Here is a 23,932-nt window from a genome sequence, read left to right on the forward strand (position 1 = left end):
CTATGTAGGCAGCCATAACCGCGGTGGCAGCCTCAGAGAACGTGGCGGCCATATTGGAAGTGCCGGTGTTCCCAGGGCGCCGGCCACGTTGGAGTGGTGTCCGTAGCAATGGCCGCGGCCGGTTTAAAGGCAGCCATATTGGCACAAGTGGTCTGGGCAAAAACAGCTGCCCTGTTGGCGAGGGCGGCCACGTTGGTGGCGGCCATGTAGATGGTTGTGGCCTGCGCAACTTCCATGGCCAAGTTGGCAGTGCCCGTCGTGTTGGCTGAGGCCGTAGCAACACTGGCGGCCATAATGGTGGTGGCGATGGCGGACTGGACGTTAGGGACCCCCCCCCATGGCCCCTAGCACCAGCCACTGAGAGTGGCCCGGCCAGAGGTCTGGCAGGCTTCAGCCTCGAGGAGTGCGTGGAGAGAGGAAGGCGCCCCAACTCCTCTGTCAGGTTCCCTGGCTCGGCGTCATCACAATGGTTGCTTTGGTGACAACTGTGTCATAAGCACCCAACAGACCCCTGCCTCTGTGACTGCTGCTTTTGGATCCAGGTGCTGAAGAGGCGGTGCTGCTGTGGCCTCCCCGGGCCTCCCTGGGGAGCAGGGAGCCCAGGTTCAGACCGCACTGTCCTGAGGTGGCTCTTGCTACATAGCCGTCCCCAGCTGCAAGGAAGGCTGGTGGTCACCGTTCTCGGCACACGGTGCTGTTGAGGTCGCAGGCCATGTCTTCTTGCCTCACAGGAGCATGAGGAGCAAATCAAGGCTTCAGACCGAGAAGCCTGGGACAAGCTCTCTGGCAGTGGAGGCCTCAAGTCCCTTGCTGTGGTGACTATGGAGATGCAATCAGCCCCGCAGCCCAAGGGATCTCCTTGTTGGCAGTGCAGGCCTCAGCCCTGGGCACCTGCATGGACTCGGGACATCCACACCCAGGCTGGAAGAAGTAAAAGGGAAGAGCAGAGCACCTGAAGTTTTCGAAATGGCTGCTGCCATGCTGATGTTTGGGTAGCAGCCGCCAATAGAGATAGCTATGGCGAATACGGTGAAGTATGGAACCAACCCTCAGCCCCATGGTACCGCCACATGGTCACACCAAGCCTGGGCCACATGTTGTGGTGAGGTCTCAAGCCATGGCTACACAACGGTGTTGGGTAGTAAGTGGGGCGCCAGGGTCATGTTGGCCCTGGGCAGTGCCTAGGTAGCAGCGATGTCATCTTGGCAGCTGGCAACGAGGGCCAGGCCAGCAGCCTTCAGGCCCAACACCTCACAGCTCCCTCCACAATGCCTTTAGTTCCAGATGCTGTGGCCTCATTGGAGATGTTGCCCTGAGTCTCACAGAGTTCAGGGCAGGAGATCAAAGAGCTAAATGTAAGACTTGAGTCTCAAAACTTCTAGAACTTCCTGAGTAGAATTGTTGGGTCCATCCTGGGGAAGACGGACAGGGTCAGAGGAAAGGTAAGTGCGCCCCGATCCCTAGCCACAGAGACAGTCAGAAGCAGGGGAGTCAAGTCAAGCAGGAACACACAGCAAGCGCTTTTTAAAGCAAAAAATCTCATGGCATGGAAGGGGAGGAAAAGGAACCAACCAATCACTGTAGAGGTCACCCTATCATGAGCCTAAGCTTTCTTACTTTCCCTGATGTCCTCGAGCTGTTCATGCACTGATGTCACTTGCCTGGTTGTGGTACCCAGTCAGATTTTAACATAAACAACTCGGGCTCTGCCCACTCAACTCCCTTTCAGCACCATCTTTGCTGCCCATCTGCCCTACATAGAATTTCAGCAGCTCAACAAATAGGAGAACCAATTGACAAATGGGAGGATATAAAGAAAAAAAAATCCTTCTGCACAGCAAAGGATATAGTTAAAATGAGAGGATATAGCTAAAACAAAATCCTACAGATTTCACAGGAGATCTTTGCCAGCTATGCATCTGACAAGAATCTAATAACCAGGAAATACAAGAAGCTAAAAGAATCTAAGTCCCCAAAGAATTATTAACCCATTTAACAAATGGGCAAAGGAGCTGAACAGACATGAAAATATTCTCATATATGAAAATATAGTCGGGGAAGTGGCACTGTAGCTTAAGTGGTAGAGCATTAGCCTTGAGGGACAGGACTCAGGCCCAGAGTTCAAGCCCCACGACCGACAAAAAGAAAAAAGGAAATATAGTCAGCATTCCCCACACCTCCCTGCCATGAAAAGAAATGCAAATCGAACAAATTGAAGCTGAGAACCTATGGCTCATGCCTGTAATCCTAGCTACTCAGGAACCTGAGCTCTGAGGACATAGGTTCAAAACCAGCATAGGAAAGGAAAGTCTGTAAAACTCTTATTTCCCATTTATCACCAAAAGCCTGGAAATGGAGCTGAGGCTCCAGTGATAGAATGCTAGTCTTGAGGAGAAAAGCTCAAGGCCAGCACCTAGGTCCTGAGGCTTGAACTCAGGTCAGACAACAATAACAGAAGAAAAGAAAAAAAAAAAAAAGGAAAGAATGGCCATTGTTAGAATTGTTAGAATGGCCATCATCAGGAATACAAACAACAAATATAGCAAGGATGAGAGGAAGAAGGGACCCAATACACTGCTGGTAGGAATGTAAATTAGAGCAACCACTATAGAAATCAGTATAAAAATTCCTCAAAAAACTGAACACAAAACTACCCTATGATCCATTAATACTATTCCTGGGCATTTATTGGAAAGATTGTATGACAGGACGTCAGCATACCCATGTTCATTGCAACACAGTTCATAGTAGCCAAGAAATTGTAACAATTGGGTGGGTCAAAAAAAATGTTATCTGTTTCTGTCAATGTATTGCATTTCTACCACACATAATCACATATACTATACACTCATACAGATAAAGATAGGTAGATAGGTAAGTTGATCAGCATTTTATGTAGCAGGAAGAACGAAATATCATTTGAAGGAAAATGGATCTGAAAAATATGAGGGAAGTAAGCCAGGTCCAGTAAGAGAAAAGGTGCCTGTTTTGTCTCATATATGGATCTTAGACCCAAAATATGACCTCCCATGTGAATATTCACAGGAGCATTTGGACATGTAAATGATGAAACTAAAGCATAGCATATGCAGAAAAGTCTTCAAATATTAAACTCCATAGATTAACCTTTTTGAATAATAGTTTAACAGTTTATCAGCTGAAAGAAATTGGAATGGAATAGTGAGAGGGGAAATTGGTGAATGAAAAAACATGGGACAGTACAGTCAGAATGCTAAAGAAAGTGGAAGGCATGAAATAACCCTTGGAGGAAGAGGCAAGAATGGGAGAGAAATGATGTGAGAGAGATGACTAAGAAGCACTGGACACATGTTAAATTGTAACTACTTATATGACTATTTGAAGTTTAGAAAAAATTTCCACTATGTCTCATTCATAAAAAATGCAACCTTTATTCTTTTTTCCCCCTTCCCATCCTTTCCCATGCTCCCCCCGCCCTCCCACTCAATCCTCCCCACCACACACACACACCAAAGTTGTAAAGTTCGTTTTTCCACATAACTACATGTACATCTCATTGTTGCAATGGGTCCACCTATATCCCTATTTAAACGAATTGTTTTTTTCCTTCCCCTCCACAAATTATACCAACCTCAAATACAGTGAAAGCAGGGGTTATACCATGAGGGAGGGACATAGCAACCTTTATTCTTGCAATAAGTATCACATAAAAATATTGGAAAACCTAAGGTTTAAAGAAAGGGATTTTAATTATTCACACCACACACACACTTTCCCCCTTAACCCATTATGACAAAACTGTGTATTCAACCACTTATAACTTAAACATTATACATAATCCACTGAAAGGTTATTTTGGAGTAAGAAAGTCAATACTAGTAGTGAGATGATGTTTAGTATTTCTTCTGTGCTGAAAATAGATGTTAGGGAAGTACATTAACAATGTTACATAATATGTATACATATATGTATATATTTGAAGTGTGTTATTTTTTAACATTAAATGGTATAAACTCAGGACCTTGCCTTTTACTAGAAAAACACTCCACCAGTTAAGTAAAGTCTCCAGTCATATTATTGTTGTTAAACATTGTTTTAAATTTGGGATCTTAAAATTTTTATATATGTCTGGACATAAACTGATGTGTTACAGGGTTAGGAAATTTATGATACTTAAGATTATCTACCGCTTTCTTAAAGTATGGCTGATTTATAGTCTCTGAGGAAGTATATGGACCATACACCTCACTAGATTAAAACTTGAAAATAACTTTGTTGGTTTGGAATATAAAAATAGTTTAAGTTTGGGGCTGGGTAGGTGACTCAGTGGTAGAGTGCTTGTCTCGCATGCATGGGTTCGATTCCTCAGCACCACATAAACAGAAAAAGCTGGAAGTGGCACTGTGGCTCAAGAGGTAAAGGGCTATCTTTGAGCTGAAGAACTGAGGGACAGTGCCCAGGCCCAGAGTCCAAGCCCCACGACCAACAACAACAACAAAATAAGTCTAGCACCAGTGACTCACGCCTCTGATGCTGGCTACTTAGGAGGCTGAGATCTGAATATCTCAGTTTGAAGCCAGACTGGGCAGGAAAAGTCAATGAGACTCTTATTTCCAATGAGCTATAAAAATAAAACAAAACCCAGAAAGACAAAAAAGCTAAGAGGAGCTGTGGCTCACGTGGCTGTGAGGAAAAAGTTTTTTAATTGATACTAATTTTTAAAACTGCTTATAGCACTCAAAAATTTAGGATGAAATTGAACAGATAGACTGAAAGATAAACCCTGTTTGCTGTTCTTAGTTACCTTTCCACTATTTGCTATTCAGGGTCACTGATTCAATACCAGGTATACATATTTACGATTTGAGTTTCCACAAAGCAGTCCAACCGTCTCACAGAGCAATAAAATGAAAAGGACATAGGCAATAGTGTTATAATAAATTACCAACTCCATCCCTACCTTATACAACATAAAAACATAATCTAGGCAATTAACCATAAACATTAAATTACTAAATTTGATTGGCACACAATGTTAAAGTCAGTAGCTATGTTGAGAACAGTCCTATGAAGTCAGTTGGGGTTTTCCCTTACTTCCTGGTTCCTGGCTGTATCTTAAATTCTGATAAATATGTAAAATGTTTATGTGGAGCCCTGAAAAATGTTTTCTGCATAAAAAACATTAAGTATAAAATATTTCTTGCATTTGAAAGACTTCTATGAAACATGGTATAAATAAGATATTTTTATAATGAGAATATTTTAAAATTCTGAAAAGCAAATGTAAAAAATGCTGGTCTATATGAGCTTTTAGTAATACCAGATAAGATAAAATGTTATTCAAGTCTCTCATACTATTATAAAAAAAGAGCCAAGATTACCTCATTTGGGTCAGTCACTTTACTGCTACCTGTCTGAAGTACATAGAGACAGTTCAAAGCAGCTAACTGCCTGAGTTCAACGTGCTGACCTTATCACTAAGTAGCTGTATGATCTTACTGCCTTAGCCTTCTCATTTATTAAATATGATTGATAGTATTGCTGACTTCATAGAGCTTCTGTGAAGAAAAGTGGGATATTTTAACAAACGCTGTTAGAATGGTGCCTGGAATGTAATAGGTCAGTATATACTAGTTATTTTTACTGAAAAATAAATATTTTTACTGTTCTGTTTTCTACCTATTTTCTACTAAGGAGTAACTGACCTCCTTTCTGTTAATCATGCTGATGTCTTGGGAATAGATTAAGTTGTCTTTCATGCTAATGCCTTGGGAATAGATGAATACAGTTATTTCTAGATCTAGCCTGTAAACAAATTAATCATTTAGCCTGGAAATGCTGCCTGGCTATGAGGAACAAAACAAACTAACTAAAAATCTGAGTCATGTATAACACTGGTCTAGGTTCTGCAAATGAATTTCTGTTTCTAAAGAAGTAGAATAAATAAGCTGATTAGAGAGCTTGGTCTCCGGAGTCAGACTCTGAGTTAATACTGTATCAATATCTTATCAGATGAGACAGCAGGTAGAGGATTCCCCCAACATTTTAGTTACCCAGATGTGCAGCTTTTAGTGTGTGTGTATGCTAGTTCTGGGGCTTGAACTCAGGGCCTGGGCACTGTGCCTGAGGTTCTTGCTCAAGGTTAGTGCTCTATTTGAGTCACAGCTCTACTTCTGGGTTTTTGGTATGTAATAGGAGATGGACTTTCCTTCCCAGGCTTCCTCAGATCTCAGCCTCATGAGTAGGATTATAGGCCAGAGCCACTGGCACCTTGCTGTGCAGCTTTTTGATAGGACATTCCATCCATTACCAGGCTCTGGCTGTGCCTCTTGAAGGGCTGTCTTGATGGGCATCAGGCCTGTGCAATTACATATAACCCTGCACTCAGAAGGGTGCTATACTGTCTTAAAATTTATCTTTGAATTTGTGTGTTTTAAGGGAAAGTCTGATGGGACGTCCATAAAAAAATGTGTAAAAGTATGTGGACGTGTATGCACTGTTTTTTCCTGTGCTATTTGCATATAGGTTCATGATTCCTCTCATATATAGAATTTAGTTAGACTAACATATCCTAGAGTTCAGAGACTCAAAGACAAGTGTATCATGTTTAAGAATGGGCAAGAACAGACAGCTAGAGAAGCCACATTTCTAGTTTAGACACAGAAAGAATACAACATCAGGTTAAGTAAAATGAATGACAAAGAAATTCCATCTTATTTGTGATATTACCCTGGGTATTTAATGAAAATGAAGACAGAAGAAAATGTGAAACAACTCATAGCTTACCTTTCCTGTCAGTTCTTTATTAAGAAGCCACTGATAGAGAATAAGGTTAGAATGTGAGCATATCACGTAAAATGAAAATATGTGAGTCAGTTTTATGCAATATATATGCATATACGACCTAGAAAATGCACACTGTATATTCAGCATGCCAGTTAAATGCTCTTTTTTAAAACAATTTCCAAGTGTTACTAAACAATATAAAGATGAATGGTAAAATTCATTTGAGCTCTTTGAAACTGTAATTTTCTTTACTACAAGCACTATTAAATAATGGGAAAAAATCATGACAAGCTAAGAAACTGTAGGGTAATGAATCATATTTTAGTATATTTTCCTCTTGCTGTTTGAAAGAGAGGTCCTACATTTTCATTTTGCATTGGATTTCCTAAATTATGTAGTGGGTCAAGTCTTCTGATGGAGTGAAAAGTCCATAGGGTCAAGAAGTTGTTTCCATCCAGTGAATGTCACCTCACAATATATGTCACATACCAGAAATTCCCTGACCAGTAACTGATCCTCCTGTAGTCCGCATTACCAGAACGGACTTTGGGACTGGGCCAGTTCTTCCAAGGGCAGGTGGTATAAAAGATGTGTTCACCTCCAGGCTGGTATTATGTCCAAAGGACAGCTGTTCATGTGATGTGTGAATGGAAAATGCCACTACCAGATGCTGGAAACTCTTTGGATTTGGATTGGGCAATAAAGATTAGGAAGAAAAGAAAGCCCAGTAAGGCCGGTCTTTTTCCGAGATGCTATGTTTCAGCATAATTCTGAATGATTCTTAAGAATTTTAAATCTGAACCTGGCCTTCCAGGTCATTATAAAGGTGTATTTATCAATATAGAACATAAACATTTTAGAAGCTTGTGTTGTTGCAAATTTAGACATATGGGATCTGGATCTTCATTTTTAATCTTGCCCCAGTACCTTCCAAGTTCTAGATGTGAGTATAGGAAACAGTGTCTGGCACTCAGAAAAAAAGCCAGTAATTGTGGCTATTATCACTGTCAGATAAATAATTCCAATGATGTTATATATTTTCTTCTTGGCCCCTCATCCTTCCCATACCTAGTTAGTTGGCTTATGGTGGTAGTTATGTTCTTTCCAACCTTTAGACCTAAGTTTTTGCTCTAAGTGGCCTAGTTGCTTTCATCCTACTGCTAGGTCTACTACTCCATGGCATTCCACTACAATTGGTTGCATTCTGTGCCTGAATCCTGAAAAAGTTAGTGTGCCATCTGGAGTTTGAATTATGCTGTACATCTATAGCTCATCATTATTTCCTCCTTTTAGATTCAAAATTGCTCTTAAAAATTAGAAGATGTTTATGCTTAGTAACAGTCAAAACAGGAAGAACCATTTAACGTTTTCCCTTTTGTTAATGAGCTCAATGGATTTTACTCAGTTGTAATAACATTGTGTAGGCTTTCCAGTGAAAAATTTTTTCTGTCCTCATATTAGGGCAAGCAGAATTCGCTGAGATCATGTGTCATGCAGTTATTTAAAGTATAATTGAAAAAAAGGGACTACATGTTCTCTCTCTTTCTCTAACTTATTTACTCATGTCTCTTTAGCATCTGTATTGTAGCTTAAGCTACAATACAGATGCTAACAGATACATGTTGAATGGATAAACCAATGCCTCAAGTACTCTACAATACTTAATGCAAAGTAAATGTTTTCAGGACAAATGTGGCAGGAGGTGACAAGAGGATAAGTAGAGGCAGAGTTGTCAATGTGAGGGAGTAGTCAAGGAGGAACCTGAAATGATGTACATGAAAGTCATGTACAGAGTGTAGAGAGGTGATGATATGATGTACCTCGTTAAAAATAGAGACTGTTTTTGAGTGATGAGCACTACTGCGAGATTACAAAGCCAGTTCAATGTGGAAGTGAGCAACTCAGAGAGTTTGCAAGCTGTGGTCCAGCATATTAGAATGTAAGATATGGATTTGAAGTTTAGCAGATTTAGGGTAAAGAGAACTCTGGTGCTAAGGTATTTATTGATTCATTCATAGAGGTTCTAATACCACTGAGAATGGTGTTAGGAGGTGAGGGGGGAAAATGGGAACTGAGGGACCTGAAACTCTCTTCACAGGAATACCAACCCTTGGGAACTGGAGAGTAGCATGCTCTTAGGTCTACATTTGCACACTTTTCTCCTTTTGTTTTCTACTTTTGTCCTTCCTGCTTTAGCTTATCCTTTTCAGCCCATTATACTGTCCTTAGAACCTCCTTTTTAGCTGGGTGCTGGCGCTCACACCTGTAATCCTAGGAGGCTGAGATCGGAAGATCATAGTTCAAAGCCAGCCCAGCAGGAAAGTCCATGAGACTTTTATCTCTAATAAACTACCAGAAAATTGGAAGTGGCACTGGGGCTCAAGTGGTAGAGCACTTGCCTTGAGCTGAAGAGCTGAGGGATAGTGCCCAAGCCCAGAGTTCAAACCCCACAGTCGACAAAACAACAAAAAACAAAACTTTCTTTTTATGCAAAGCTGTCTCCTGATTTCAGAAACAAATTGTCAAAAGATCTTTACTAGTCTCAAGAAAAAAAAAACATTTTACTTATTTTTGTGTCCTCAGGGTCTAGCATAGAACTGAAATGTAGTTAATAGCAGATGAGCATAGATTTGTTGAATGAATTGAATTACATAAGCTAATATATGTAGGTCATTAGTGGAGCACTTGGCATAAAATACAAAATATATATGTGTATTTTCCAGTCACTGTCTCTCCACACTTGGCCTACAGCTCTCTCTCCTAGCTCATTTTCACCACTGTGGTTCTAAGGGGTATTGACACATGTAATTCCATGCACATAGCACGTGTTGCTGTGCTTACAGACTCATCAGATCGTCATTTCTTTATACACTATAGTCCCTTCTTTCAATACATCTTGTTGGTAGATCTACATAAAATGAGGTATATTCCTGGTGATGTTTGTCCAAAGCTCCTAAGTAACAAAGTCAGGCCTTTTATCTTGAAATAATTTGGATTAGGTATTTCTGACATCCTTCAAAAGAGAACAACTCTTAGCAAACTCTTTTAGGTGGAAGTGCATGTGCTTTACAGCTGGAAAAGCTCTTTAAGATGAGTTAAAACATCCCCACTATTCCCACTGATTGATGAAAGTACCACTTATATCTAGTAGTCAGTCATTAAAAGACAGTACTGATTACATTTTAAATGATTTTAGTATCCATGTACCAGTTGCTTCACTTTTATTACACTGCCCTCTAAAGGAAGTCTAAAGAACATTTTAGAAACCTGAATAACCAAAAAGAATGGAGGGTTTATTGGATATATTTCATAAAAACAGTGCAAACCTAGTGACACTTGCATTTCTCTAATCCATTTCCATATAATTTTAAAAAATTGAAGTCCAGAAATGGTACTATTGACTTTAAGACAAACAGTAGAAATTTTAGTGGGACTGGGTGACTCTAGAGGAGGAAAACAAAGATACCCAGGCAATGACATTTCTGATTTCGGATTAGCCTTATCAACAGCCTGAATAGCGATGAAGAGATTGGTGCCATTTGCAAAAGCAATGTTTTCTGGTTGAGAAACAAAGACTGCCTCAGAGTTGGCCTCCTTTGGATGAGATCAGTAGTATGTCTGTCAGATCAAGAATATGTGCACTCATTTGAATGCTACACTTGTAAGCTAAAAGGAAAAATGATATAAATCATTAGCTCGCAAATTTGAAGCTCTAAAAGTCTATTCGAAATTATATTACCATCCCATAAAGTTCCAGTGATAAATTGATTTAGTGTTTCATATTGCAAGGGTTAATATCTTTTTTTTTTTTTCTCAGTCCTGGGGCTTGAACTCTGGGCTTGGGCACTGTCCCTCAGTTCTTCAGCTCAAGGTGAGTACTCTACCACTTGAGCCACAGTGCCATTTCCTGTTTTCTGGAGGTTAATTGGAAATAAGAGTCTCATGAACTTTCCTGCCCGGACTAGCTTTGAAACCGTGATCCTCAGATCTCAGCCTACTGAATAGCTAGGATTATAGGTGTGAGCCCCAGCTCCCAAGTGTTAATATCTCTTCTATGTTTTTGTTTATATTTCCTGACAAAGCAATGAAGATAAAATTGACTGTGACTTAAAGCCTTGGTTAGCATTTCTGGACACAGAATTGGTGGACAGAAGAGGTTTAATTATTGCTTATTTTATTATTTAAAAAGAGTTATTTTATGCCAATGCTTCTTAAACATTAATTTGCATAGAAATCAGCTAGGCGATCTCAACAGATAGATTCTCGTTCATTAGTTCTGGGGCAGGACTGGGAGTCTCCATGAACACTGAGACGTGTTCATATGATGTGTAGCTGCCTAATTCACAGACCACAGGGTGAGAGCTGAAGTCTGTAAGGAGTTCTCATGTATTTTCTCTGTCTCTCCAGAATCACTCATGAAAATCAGATTTCCTCTGAGACTTACTATTTGAAAAAAGGGGGAAAACACCCTGAAAGTTTGTCATTCCCACCTATAGCCGCCTACTCCTCAAGCGGGGCCGTTTTCATATTTTAAGCTTCTCATGTCTAGAAATCTTGACTTTTCATTTAAGAGGACATTCAAGACCTCCCTGTTAGCTGCCTCCTCCTGCCTCTCAACATCCCCTTCTGGTTTACCTCCTCCTCCATCTGTCCTTGGCTGGAAACTCCTTCATGTTCCACTTACCTGGCCCATGATCATAGTCATCCCCAGGAGCTGTCCAAGTCAGATTAATGAGATTGTCCCATTGGATTTTTCCCTTCAGGTCAGTGATTTGGCAAGGTGGAAAGAAGTCAGGGATGGGAGCCTTTGGGACATTGGAGGCCACAAATGAACCTCCTGAAGATGTTCTGCTGAAGCACACTTGGTTCACTTGAAGTTTGTTACTGGTTTCAGGAGGTAGGGATTCCATTTGATTTCACCTGTATTAAAAAGTACTCAAAATGTCATAAGAGTAACATAAAATGGCTATGCATCTTTTTTTACTTTTACTGAATCAGCCTCTTCTTAGTCTTTTCTTCTTACCAACAAAATTCACTTTGAATCTTTGGTGATAAAACCCCACATCAGGCTTTATCAGAGTTGTCTGTTTTCTGGGCATCATTTTCTCACTTGGCACATGTGGGCTTACTGTTTGAATTGGGAGCATTGTGTCTACACAGAAGGAAGTAGAAGGAAATGGAGACAGTAGGCTTATGCCTAATTATAGCTGAAATAGATAATAAGCCCTGTGATATCTTTTTGCTTTGTAGAAGTGTCAATATCAGTGGAAGGAGTTTCATTATAAAATCATTTGTTTATTGAAAATGATAAATCATTTATTGAGCACTTGTTATTTGCCAGTGGCAGTGTATTTATATATATGACTTTATTTCTCAACACAAATCCTATGTTAAAATGGAAGAAAAAGGACAAAGATAATATATATTTTTTTATTTGATAAAAGAGTAGGATTTCCCGAACAAATCTTCAAAGAAACAACTGGCCAATAAATAAGTGGGCTAAAGAGAAACTTCTCTGAAGAGGAAAGAAGGATGGCCAATAGACAATGAAGAAATGCTCAACCTCCTTAGCCATAAAAGAAATGCAAATCAAAACAACATTGAGATACCACCTCACTCCAGTTAGAATGGCTAAAATCAAGAACTCTAAAAACAACAGATGCTGGAGGGGATGTGGACAGAAGGAAACCTTACTGCATTGTTGGTGGGAGTGTAAACTTGTTCAACCACTTTGGAAAGTAGTATGGAGGTTCCTCAAAAGACTCCACATAGGGGCTGGGAAGGTGGCTCAGTGGTAGAGCACTTGCCTTGCATGCCTGAGGCCCTGGGTTCCATTCCTTAGCACCACATAAGCAAAAAAGAAAAAAGCCAGAAGTGGCGCTGTGGCTTAAGTGGTAGAGTGCTAGCCTTGAGCTGAAGAGCTGAGGGACAGCGCCCAGGCCAGCGTTCAGGCCCCACGACCGGACCCCACATAGAGTTCCCCTATGACCCAGCAATCCCACTTTTGGGCATTTACCCAAATGGTTACAAACAAGACCACACTAAAGCTACCAGCACGACTATGTTTATTGCAGCACTATTTACTATAGCTAAGATATGGAACCAACCCACATGCCCCTCAGTAGATGAATGGATCAAGAAAATGTGGTATAGATACACAATGGAATTCTATGCCTCCATCAGAAAGAATGACATTGCCCCATTTGTTAGGAAATGGAAAGGCTTGGAAAAAATTATATTAAGTGAAGTAAGCCAGGCGCAAAGAAACATAGGTCCCATGGTTTCCCTTATTTGCAATATCTAGTATATGTCTGAGTCAAGCAGAAAAGGTCAGATAAGGTGATGTTAGGGAAATGAAACGTAAGATATGTATTCAAATGTTTGTTTTCTTTCATGTGATTGTTTCTAACACATAAGATTATTTTTTTTGTTGCTTTGTATGTCCCTCCCCTACAGTATAACCCCTGCTTTCACTGTATTTGATGTTGGTATAATTTGGGGAGGGGAAGGGAAAAAAACAAATTGTTTAAATAGGGATACAGGTGGACCCATTGCAACAATGAGATGTACAAGTCATTATGTCGAAAAATGAACTTTACAACTTTGGTGCGGGGGGGGGGGGGACGGGGGGGGAGCGGGAAGGATTGGGTCGGGGGGTGGGGGGAGGATGGGAAAGGATGGGAAGGGGAAATTAAGGAAGAGGATACAATGCTTGATAAGAAATGTATTCATTATCTTGCCCATGTAATTGTAACCCCTCTGTACAGTATTTTCACAATAAAAAAAAAAAAGAAAAAAAAAAGTAGGATTTCAACAATGGCAATCAAAAGCTATGTTCTATCTAGTGATTTTTTAATTGGGGGATATTTTCCCCCTTTACAGGATAATGGGACATGGCTGGGGATATTTCTGATTGTCTTGGGCAGGGAGAGCTGCTACTGACATCCAGGCCAGGGATGTTATAATACATAAATCCATGGCCAACACAGAGGATTACTTGGCCCAAAATGCCAATAGAGCTGATGTTGAGTGATCAGGAATTGATTTTGCATTATCCCCTTTCACAGTCTTAATGCTCTCCTCTTGATCCCAAATCCTTTTACTCAACCAGTCATACTACCTAGATTAGTTGCCATTCTCAATCCAGCCAGACATGACTCCATTCTATTGAGGCATTATTCTCTGTGTGGCTGCATTTTTTCCTCCCAGACCCCTTATTTTCAACTGTATCTACCATTTGCATTGTAAGCTGTAAAATACCTTAAGTAGACATCATCTTTGGTAGCATCAACACCTTGACAGTGAGATGAAAGAATTAAGGTAACTTGGTATTTGTAGGCTTCCAATCCATATGTGAATTAATTTTCTTAAAACACAGAGAAATTCAGAATTGAAGCCAACCAGGACACAACAGTCTCCAATTGATCAGCAAAATGATATAGGTATAGCTTAGGTGGGAGAGTGCCAGCTATAAACACACACACACACACACACACGCCAACTGAGAGCAATGAAGGAATTTTTCAGAGGTAAGGGAATAGTTTCCCTTTATTATCTACATAAAATATTACTAGTTTCCTTTTCTTTTGACTTGCTGGCAAATTGATTTTTTTCAATGGATGAAAAATGTTCATTTCTTAGTTTTCAGTGTATGTCTGCCTGTGCCTAAGGCTTCAACTCAGGGCCTGGGTGCTATCTCTGAGCATGTTTTGCTCGAAGCTAGTGCTTTTCCACAATTCTACTTCTGGCTTTTTTTGTGGTTAATTGAAGATAAGAGTCTCATAGACTTGCTTGCTTGGGCTGTCTTTGAACCACAATCCTCAGATCTCAGACTCCTGAGTGGCTAGGATTACAGGCATGAGACAACTGGCTTATTTTTCTCTTAAGGCAATACTGACTCTTCTCATAGAAAACACTGCCATTTAAAAACCCATCATTGTCCTGTAAAACAATTTGTTTTATTTTGTCAAATTGTAAGCAAGAAATAAGAATCTCCATACCGTGGCAGTACCTGGGATTTGAAGGTAAGCCATTTTGGTGTTTTTGTCTACTACCAAGCCATCTTGTTTCTTTCCCCTGGGATCCCAGAGAAAGATTTGGGGAGGCTGTGTTTTCTAGGTGATAAGAAACAAAGGTCCTTCCCACAGTGCAGTCCAAGATCACTGTGCCATTCATCCACTGAGAGTTCTGGAAGGAGAATCCCTTACTTTCCAGCTGTTAAGAAAAGCACTTGTTTGCTTTCTAGAGAAAGTTCTCAAGGTCTTTTCAACTCCACCCCAACTCCCACATGCCCATCAAGAAGCCATCAGCAATTCTCTATTTCTTGGTTTGTCCTTTAGGACTACTCTGGTCTACTTCTGAATTATATTTTGAGCCCTTGTTTCCATAGTATTTCTTCCTTCACCAAAACAAGATGACTTCTCAAAGAATTCTTAGGAATCCTTGACTTTATCACACTTTGTTTTTCCTAGATGTCTTCACTTCCTCTGCACTTATCTAAGGCTTCCTAACCCTTCAGAATTCCTTTTCTTCATGAAGCCCTCTCTGACCTTCATCCCACTTTTTAGATGTAAATCATCTCGCCTGCCTGTGAACTCCTAGAAGACTTTATTTCTATCAGTCCTTTGATGTTCATCACACTGCGCTCTTTTCACACTAACTAGTGTGCTCAGTTCATTTCTTTTACTGGATTGTGAACCCTGAAGAAGACAGACTCATATCTTACCCTCATAGAGACTGTTTAAATTACAGTTAGCACATTAGTAGGCAAAGTATCATGGTTGTCCCCAGAAAGATAAGTGGATTTGTAGAATCAAGTCCAAAAGAGGATCTAGAGAGTAGGGATTGAACTGGGGAAATTAACAAGATTTGTGTAAGAAATGTGATTTGAAGATTGTCTTCTAGTTATCAATTACCCCTTACTTTATACCTATTAGAAGCTAGCTAGTTATCAGTTACACTTAAGTTGGTATCTATTAGAAGCCATTTATACTACTAGGTTTCTAGTTTGGTGGGCAGATTAGTAATGATTCTAGATGTAAAGGGCTGTTGTTTTGTGACAAGTTGCTAAATAAGTCCTGCCCAGTTCTCATTTTTTCCACTTGTCCTTCTCTCTTAGGTTCCTTAAATAGAAAAATAATTTGTAGATGCTCTCAGCTTTGTCCTTTTCAACTACTTTTCTAGAATATGCTCCTTTTCAAAACTAGGCCCTTTGTTTGATTTCAAAATCTAACCCAGTATATCAGAGATAGGCATAATTGCTATTTTCTGAGACTGACTAAATGCTACTTTTGTTGGCCTAAAAGCCTATTGTTTTGAAATCTGTCATTACAGGATTACTTTACCTCTACACAAACTTTCATAATAAAAATAATTCACACTAGTGTGGGTACTGTTTACTTTTTCTAGTTTAAAATATCACAGGTGAGTAATTTCTTTAGGTACTATAAAAGAATTTTAAAATACATATATCCTTTTTAAAAAGTTGTCCCAAGAATTTGAAAGATAATTTGGCTTCCTTAAAATTTTTGAACCAGATGTATCTATGAGAGGTATTTTTATGGTTTGGCTGACCCGAGACTGCAACTAGGTGTTTGAGTAGTTCCATAGGTTTTGTATAGTGCAAAGTGCTTTCTCTCCATTATGTGAAAATCCTGTGCAACTATTAGGGATTGGAAGTAATGGGAAAACTGAGTAAAATTATATCAGAATACTCCTCTCAGAAAAGTTATAACTGAGATATACTATTCCGAAGAAAGTTCTAAGCCACTTATGGGTTCAGGTTAGCAGGTGTTAAAAAAGAATTATTGGAAAAATTATTTTATACTGTGCTATGAGAGACAAACTTTGTTTCTACACAAGTAAACATAAGTTGTTTTATGCAGATAGTATTGCTTTGTAAGAATATTGTCTAACAGCTGGCTGAATTTCTAATTGGCCAGAGGAATGTAGAAATTAGAGTGCTTAACCATTATTTTTTCCATTTTGGTAAAATATATGAATAAACACAAGAAACCCAGTAAAGATTGCCAGTCTGGATGGAGTGCTGGGAGAGAGTTCCATTTCCTGATGAAAGGGCTGCAAAGGCATCAGTGAGGCCATTGATCTGAGCCTGATGGGAAGCAGATGTTTGTGAACTTCCTAAAACACAATGACATTATCAGAAGTTACTTTCCAGTATTTGCTTCCTGGAAACACTGTTACTAAGATAACAGAATGCACAATATAAGTATTCCTTGTATTATTAGGGCAAAAATAAATCAACAGCTCTATTTCACAGTAATTCAGAAGTTCATACTAAGTTTTAGTTCTAGTAAATAATTTTGCCAGTCACATCTCTGTCATCTAGGTATTTAAACTATCTGCAAACTAGCCATGAATCTCTCAGAGGCCAGCATTAATGTAATAAAATCTACATTGTAAATATTATGCACTTTCAAAAATGAATTCATTAAGTAGTACTCTAAGCTTACTGTCATTTACTTGGCTTTTGAGTTATCTTCTAATTTAGGAAGTGTGTGTGTGTGTGTGTGTGTGTGTGTGTGTGTGTGTGTGTGTGTGTGTGTAACAGCAAGAAATAAGAGGACAAAGGGATGGTGACAGAAAAGGAGCATACATAGTAAAAATGAGCTAATACACAAGCCCTGGCAATGGTGGGCTATTTAGAATTAGTATTACTAAGATAGTATTGTAAAATCACTTTTAAATTGTTAACATACCAATAAAAATTAAGAAAAGAATTCTTATAGTACTGCTGATATCCCATCCATTATCCCTTGTACCAGTGTGTGTCATCTCTTCTTCCTGCTCTAAGTGTTGGCTACTAATGGCTTATAGCTGCCTCCTTTAGCAGATAATCTGTAGTAAAAAAAGGATTTCCCTACCTAGAAAAATGTATGCTGCCCTGACAGTTCATGGCCATTAACTGTCCCTTTGGTCTCAAATTGTGATCAACTCTGTGATGTACTTCCTAGGCCAGGGCCTTCTTTATGGTCAGCCTTTTAGCTAAGCTCCAAAACTGCATCCGTGTTTGGCCATTTCCCCAGCTCTGTTCTTCCTTCCCTCCTTTTTTCCTGAGAGCCTTTTACAAATCACATGTATCCAGATCCCTGTCTCAGACTCTGCTCCTAGGAAATGCAGTCCAGGAAAAGTAGTATTGAGCTCAAACAGTCCTATCATTTAGCTACCCCAGAAAACTGACCAGTGTCATAATTTATATCCCTAAGTTAGAAAAGAAGAAAAAATATGTTCATCTGCTTTGCAAAAGAAGCCAGAGAAGTGTAGGATCTACTTGAGCCATCTGTGTGTGTGTGTATATATGAGTCTTAGATGCAGATTACCTTAATGTAAAGAAATTGCCTTGTGTGCACTATTTCCTGACTCAGCTGTACTGGCCATTTGGAGGAAGGGGAGATAGTTGGTGTTTACCATGTGTCTTTGCATTCCACCTTCCTCCTGCCCTCCTTCCCCAATTTACTGGAGTTCAGAGTACCATGGTAAGACTTACCAGTCATTTTGGACAGCTGCTCTAATTCTTTAGCTGCAGAAGACCCCAGATTGATTGTGTGGATGATGACTCCACTTTGCTTCACCTCATTAAAGCACCCACTTATATGTTGTCCTTCCCCTCTGTCAGCAGCACCATTTCAGAGCCATGGGTTGGATATTTCTTTGTAATTACCTGAAGATAAGAGTCAGAACTTGAGGTAGCAGTCTTGGAGTAGCCAAAGTGTTTGTGAAAGCTGCGCTTACATGGGACAAGACAAGATATTCCAGAGGGAAACAAATACCTGGGAGTGTTCAGCTATCCGTCAGTTTTGCAGCAATGAAAGTTGCAGCAACTTACGGAACTTCACTCTGGTCTTTTCTCTCTTCTAGTCTCTGAGTAGCTGTGGAGCAGGGCACTTCTAAAGATGGGCGGTGCTAGAGTGGTAACAAACATTTTTCTAGTTTTTATTACTTGATATGTCTTTGACAGATGTCCAGAAATTCAAAGATGCCTTCAGAGAATATCCCTATACTGGGGATTATTAGAGAAATATACTACCCAGAAGAAATTGTGGCTTGTATGACATTCACCAGTCTGATTATGAATTTGTGACTGGTATTGGTTCTGACTGTCCATTACCAGATCAAAATGGCAGTTAAAACTTCTAATATCCCTTCTGCTGAAAGCAAAACACTTTGGTTTTATGAATGCATCTATCTATCTATCTATCTATCTATCTATCTATCTATCTATCTATCTATCACCTACCTACCTATCCACCTACCTACCTGTCTATTGTCTATCTATATTGAGTTTAAGCTCCAACACTGGCATGTGTGCAAGTGCACACACACACACACACACACACACACACACACACACACACACACTAGGTGAGAATAAATATATAAAGATAAAACTCTTGGGTCTTTGTGTATCTTTCTTCACAGCACTTACTATACATTTGTACACACATGTGGTGTGTGTTATTATGTGATAAATACATCCCCCAGTAAAACTGTAAGCTCTGTGACAAAAGGGATGATACCCATTTGGCTTTTGTAGTAGTTTTAGTGCCTAGTACAGCAAAAATATTTGATTGCAAACATACATACAGAAAAGCATGAAAGTAGTGATACAGAAAACCAGGAAGGCAGCCTGGCGCCTGTCCTGTAATCCTAGCTATTCAGAAGACTGAGATCTGAGGATCACGGTTCAAAGCCAGCCCGAGCAGGAAAGTCTTTGAGACTCATCTCCAATAAACCATTAGAAAACCAGAAGTGGCTCAAGTGGTAGAGCGCTCGGCTTGAGCTGAAGAGCGCAGGGACAGTGCCCAAGCCCAGAGTTCAAGCCCCACGACTGACCAAAAAGAAAAAAGAAAAGAAAAAAGAAAACCAGGAAGGCTTGAATGAATGAGTTGTTAATATTTCTGGATGGCTTTGTCTTTGCATCATTTGATTTATCCTTGGTTGTCTAATTCAGTTAGCGTCTAGTCATGTACTGAAAATGGAAATTTTATGGAACAAAAGTCACAAATACTGAGAACACTGAAACATGTCTTTAAGTAAATGCTGACCGAAATCTAGAGAAGGCAGATGTCCCTCCTGCAGCTATGGTGGGTTGGGTATACTACTGATGAGTACATCCCTGTCTCTCCCATTGTTTATCTGTCTTAGTTTACTTTGTATGTAGGCAGCTCCATCGAACATCACCATCCCCACCTAGACCCCAGCTCCACAGTCTAAAGCAGGAATAGCTTGCCTGCTTGACTCATTCTGTTAAGGCGACTGCCAATCTGATTGGACAAATAGAAGAAAAGCAGTCAGATTGGTGTATGTGGATAGACAAAGAACAGGTTAGACAGTTTGGGGGAATGGCTCTCTCAATGCAGAGTAAATGACAAGCAGTTGTGACACATTTCTGTGGGGAAATTTTCCATTTCTATTTGTAGCATCTTCGGGTAGAATCCTAGAACCTTTGCATGAATAGCAAAAGGTGGAGCCACGTGACACCATCATGGAAATTCATGCTTGTTCTAATAGTCCTAGGTAAGTCCTCTATATAATCATACAACTACAGATCATTAGTGAAGCTTAACTAGCCAGGCACCAGTGGCTCACAAGTATAATCCTAGCTACTCAGGAGACTGAGATCTGAGGATCATGGTTCAAAGCCAGTCCAGGCAGGAAACTCTGTGAGACTCTTATCTCTAATTAACCACCAAAAAGTCAGTGGTAAAGTGCTAGTGTTGGTCACAAAAGGTCAAGGACAGTGCCCGGGCCCTAAGTTTGAGCTCCAAGACTGGCACACAAAAAAATAAATATGAAACGTGTACTTCACCAGATCTTTGCTCATAAACTGACAGCAGTTTAATATGGCAAATGTTGATGCTGAATGTATGGAATGAAGGACTGAGCTTCTCTGATGGCACTGATGCTGTGATGACTTTGACAATCTTGTTATATTGAAGCCACACCGGTTCCAATTGTGATCCAGATTGTGATTTACATCTATCTGAGATTGGCATCTGAGTGAACCTACTGACATGCTTCCAGACTTATCAAGGACTAAACACACAGTTCTTTTTCCAATCTGCAGTAATGATAAGGTGGGCTTGGGTGGCTGAGTGCTCATAGGAGTGGTTTTCTTACTCTTCAAAAGCACAAATGACTTCAGAGCTTCAGACAAAAGAGCTTCAGAGATTGTGTCTTTGGTTTTGCAGGTTTAGGGCTTCAGCACTGTGGTTCTTTTCCATATAGAATTCCACAGCCTGAAATTTTCAATCAAACAACATAGATTAAAGTAAGCTGCTGGTTTAAATGGCTAATCATTTCAATCACTTGTCCTCCCTATTCTTTGTTGCTTACCAGTCATAGTACCTCAGTCCCACAGTTACTACATAGACTTCTAGGGAAAAAATCACAGCCAGGATACCGAATCCTATCTCAAATCATGTCTTTTACTTCCCTGAACCTTCGCTTATCCACAATCCATTTATCTGGTCTATGTGGCTTCTTTCCTACTCCTCAGATTCACTTGTTTCAAGCCATCATCATTCTCATCTACTCTTCTCCATCCCTGTATCATAGAATCCCACTACTTTTCTTTCTACTTACTGACCACCATCCCACACTCCAACCTTCAACACCCAACATGCCACCTCTCCCTAAAGTCCATTCAGGTATCCCAGATGCTTCCAACTCCATCAACAACCTTATCACATTTTTCCAACACTACTGCTCATCTTCCTCATGTATTTCCTAACTTGGAATCACCAGTATGCACCCAGTCACCTGATATGGGAAATGAGATTTCCTCTCTTCTTCCTCCTACAAAACAATCAAGATCAATATACTTCACATTATTTCCAGTTCTTCACCTTACTCTCTCTTTGCAATGGACTGACTCTCCATCACCAAGCCCTCAAGGGCCCTCCCTCAGGCTCCTGCAATTTCCTATCTCACTTTCTAATTGCCTTTTCTCTGATTGATCCACCTCCAACTGTCTGGGGAATCTTCCTTCTTCCACCTGTAAATAGGACACTTTTTGTGCTGTCCAACTGCCCACAGACTACAAGATGGATTTCTCATAGCAAACAGCCATCCCCAAGGCTTGGATTTTGTTTCGTGTTCAATCCTTATACTAGCTTTGCACTCCAGTGCTCTATTTTCTCACACTATGGCCTGTTAACTTCCACACTTGCCAGACTTCTATACTTCTCTGCCATTGTTCATGGTAGTTCATCAAGTGTTTCTCTTTCATTTCCCACATTGTAAACTCTACTTTGCTGTTTCAGCCAAAAAGTCACTTTCCCAAATGTTCTCTTATTTTCTATCCTTCCCAGAGAGATTTTCCACTTCATCCTCTTTGGACTAACAATACAGGGTAGAAACTTTAGTAAGTTCCCTTTATTATTGTAATTACCAACTCATGTCCTCAAACTCTTGCTCAGTGTCTTACACATAGGGAAAACTCAATGTAAGTTTGTTGTTTTTTAAGTAACTTTAACATCTTTGTACCTCATTTTATTTTTTATGCCAATATGGGGCCTTGAACTCTGGGCCTGGGCACTAGCTTTTTCCCCTCAAAGCTGGCATTCTACCACTTGAGTTAAATCTCTACTTCTGGGTTTTAGATGGCTAATTGGATTTCCTGCCCAGGTTGGCTTCTCAGTCCTAAGATCTCAGCATCCTTAGGATTCAGGCATGAGTCACTGGCATCCTGTTGAACTTCAGTATTTTTATTTGCAAAATAGTGACAGTTATTATGCAAAAATTACACCAAAACATATGCAATGGTACTGATACTAAAACAATCATAAATTATCTTTTTTCTTCGTTATTCATACCTTTAGTATGAAAGGAACAACTTATTTCCTACTCTTGAAGACTTTATACTTTTTTTTGGGGGGGGGTCCGGTCGTGGGGCCTGAACTCTGGGCTTGGGCGCTGTCCCTCAGCTCTTCAGCTCAAGGCTAGCGCTCTACCACTTGAGCCACAGCGCCATTTCCGGCTTTTTTTTCTTTTTGCTTATGTAGTGCTGAGGAATCGAACCCAGGGCCTCAGGCATGCAAGGCAAGCACTCTACCACTGAGCCACCTTCCCAGCCCTAAGACTTTATACTTTTATCATTTAACTAAAAACCAAAATAACTAGGAGTTTAGTAACTTAAAAAGAAGTTACTAGTTACAAAATTAATGTTTTCTTTATTTGCATTTTTCAGGTCATTTGCTTTGGTAGTATGTCCCTGTTATCAGTATGGCTACCTGTAAAATTTCTGTGTTAAATACTAGACAGATGTTTTCAAATCTGGATGTGTATCCAATTTAACCCTAGCTAATTTAAAATATAGTTAGGTTCCAACTTACAATTCTTTCACTTGGTGGTGATGTGAAGAAATACATACTAAGTAGTAAGTTCAATCTTTTCTGGAGTTATTTACAATACTAGGATAATGACAGTGAGCCACAGTTCCAATATCAACACAGGACAGCCAAGAAAACAACAAATACTCAAGGGTATTAGATGAATTTCAACTTATGGTATTTTAAACTTGAGATGGAATTGTTGGGATGTACTCCATGGTAAGTCAAAACACATCTGCATATTATTGACAACCACTCCTTGAAATCTACATAAGCCTTCAAATGGACTGCAATGTCAGATTGAAGGACAGACCTTGTGCACAATGATACATAAAATTTTAATGACTGATGCCACATTATAATTGACAGACCCTTGCAAATTATTTCACCTTCCTTTCCCAGAGGGAATACATAACTTTATCTAGGATGAATTTGGAGACTGGAAGATGAGAAATGATTCTCCCTAAAATCAATTAACTGATATGTTTAATCTTAATTTACATAAATCTACTGAGCTGTATATTTAGCATTAACATAGGTAATTAGTCATGTTCAATTTATGACCATTTGGTCTTTAGAAAACAACAGAAGCATTTTAAAACTATTTAAAAAATTAAAACTGTGGGAAAATTTCTAAATCCCCCAACAACAAATCCTCAAAGAAACAACCGCCCAATAAATAAGTGGGCTAATGACTTAAAGAGAAACTTCTCTGAAGAGGAAAGAAGGATGGCCAATAGACACATGAAGAGATGCTCAACCTCCCTAGCCATAAAAGAAATGCAAATCAAAACAACATTGAGATACTACCTCAC

At 39.8% G+C, this 23,932-nt stretch overlaps 1 long non-coding RNA gene and 1 pseudogene across 2 annotated transcripts in view; one reads left to right on the forward strand and one right to left on the reverse strand.

Moving 5' to 3' along the window:
* Window positions 1-23,932, forward strand: part of LOC138803077 (uncharacterized) — a 29,888-nt gene that overhangs the window by 517 nt on the left and 5,439 nt on the right. Inside the window, exon 1 of one of the 2 annotated variants that reach the window (XR_011364856.1) lies at window positions 775-1,442. The exons of the other annotated variant lie outside the window; for it this stretch is intronic. This is a non-coding gene — a long non-coding RNA (uncharacterized lncRNA). Of the gene's footprint in view, window positions 1-774; window positions 1,443-23,932 lie in introns of those variants that run through there. 2 annotated transcript variants of the gene reach the window in all.
* LOC138842248 (calcium-activated chloride channel regulator 1-like) lies at window positions 9,958-21,980 on the reverse strand (annotated as a pseudogene).

This window comes from Dipodomys merriami, unplaced genomic scaffold (genome assembly GCF_024711535.1).
Source record: "Dipodomys merriami isolate MVZ:Mamm:240054 unplaced genomic scaffold, mDipMer1.0.p SCAF_332, whole genome shotgun sequence".
Lineage (NCBI taxonomy): Eukaryota > Metazoa > Chordata > Mammalia > Rodentia > Heteromyidae > Dipodomys > Dipodomys merriami.